Here is a 1,679-nt window from a genome sequence, read left to right as displayed (position 1 = left end):
AAGGCTGATTTTTTTTTTTTGTTTTTAGTTATCGTAGAGGGGTCTAAGTCCAGGAAAAGTAACACCCAAAAGACAGACAGACAGTACTCAAGGTTGAAATACCCTTAGCTAGCCCAATCCTCCACAAAAATATTACTTAACGGTGTTCAAGATCCCAAAAAGCCCATAGAAATAGGAAGCCCAAAATAGAAATAAAAAAGCCCTTATAAACATTCCCTTGACTCGTTCCACCACCAAAACCCTAATCCGAGTTTATTGGCATCGCAGCCATAGCCTCAATCCCTTCTTTCACTCTTTCTCTCTTCTTTTATATAAGACAACGCAACCGTGATTCTTAAAAGAGGGGACGAAGATGAGCATTGCTTGGAATTTCTGACACCTCTTGTATGAGAAATTTGAGTCGAAAGACTCTTTTTTCTTTGAGCACAGATAGCAACACTCTGAGTCCTCCTTTTTTCGATTCATTCCCGTTATTTGATTTGATTGAGCCTAATTTGCAATTCTTTGGTCACGTATATGCTAGGCCATGGAATCTATCGTTAGGCTATATTAAAAACTTTATGTTATACACGCATTTATTTAGATTGATATGTGCTTGTAATCTGCCTTTAGCTCCGAATATCCTTCATTGCTTAGGGTCTTCGGTGACAAGGTTGATACATTTTATTTATTTATTTTGTTTTGATTATGTGGATCTAGGGTTTTTGATGTTGGGTGATGATAAAAATCAGACGGATTCCCATTGATTTTATACATGAGATCACAACCAGCTACTTCTGACAACATCAATTATCATATTCTTCAATTTAATTTTTTTTTTTCAATTTTTTTGTTGTTGTATGTGAGGGTGCCTGTGATGTTAGAAAATATTTGCTACTCTTGATAGGGGAAAAACACCCTATTTGATGAATTATTAACCACCAAGATCTCTGAGGCCGCCTCAAATTATTGAATTTTGCATACATGATTTTTTTTTTTGAGAATTATAGTTTTAGATTGAGAAGCTTCATCATCTGGTCAATGTGGAACTTTTCAATTCCCATTGAACTCGTTCCCTTGAAGCAATATTGATTGTGTTGCTTTCAGTACTTATTTCCCCCAATTATCTTGTCATGTTGTTTTTGGGTACTCTGGATCAACTAGATATGTAAATATTGCAAATTAAATCCAATAAAATAAATAATATAATAGTAGTAGTAGTATTAGGATTTTCAAAGGCTATTATACGTTGTAGTGTATGTTGTGTTTTACTAATTGGGATAGAGCCAATTGTATTCAGAGTATAACGGTGATGAGTCTACAGACCTGTAATGATTTGCGGAAATGATCGCAAACATTAATGAACATCTAAGGGACTGAGTTATACTCTTATACTTATATGTGCATTTTCCTTAGTATCAAGTAAGTAGTTTGAGAAAATAAAAATGTCTTTTTTATTACTTATTTTGGATAAATTATTATTATTATTGAGAGGTGCGGCGAGAGAATTTTGTTGTGGCAGTGACCGTCCAAAAATTACTGTTTTAAAACCAAACTTGCTCAATCATACAGTTTATTTTGTTTGAGTGGAATTGGAGGTCAATTCCCCACGATGGGAACATATGAACTAAGAAAAATGAAATAAGGAAAGAAGTGAATGCAGTAATGCAATTACGGGTGCCTTATTAATGGTAATTACA

The sequence above is a fragment of the Arachis ipaensis genome, chromosome B05, assembly GCF_000816755.2.
Source record: "Arachis ipaensis cultivar K30076 chromosome B05, Araip1.1, whole genome shotgun sequence".
Lineage (NCBI taxonomy): Eukaryota > Viridiplantae > Streptophyta > Magnoliopsida > Fabales > Fabaceae > Arachis > Arachis ipaensis.
The sequence above is the reverse complement of the archived record's forward strand: the minus strand, read 5'-3'. Positions refer to the sequence as shown.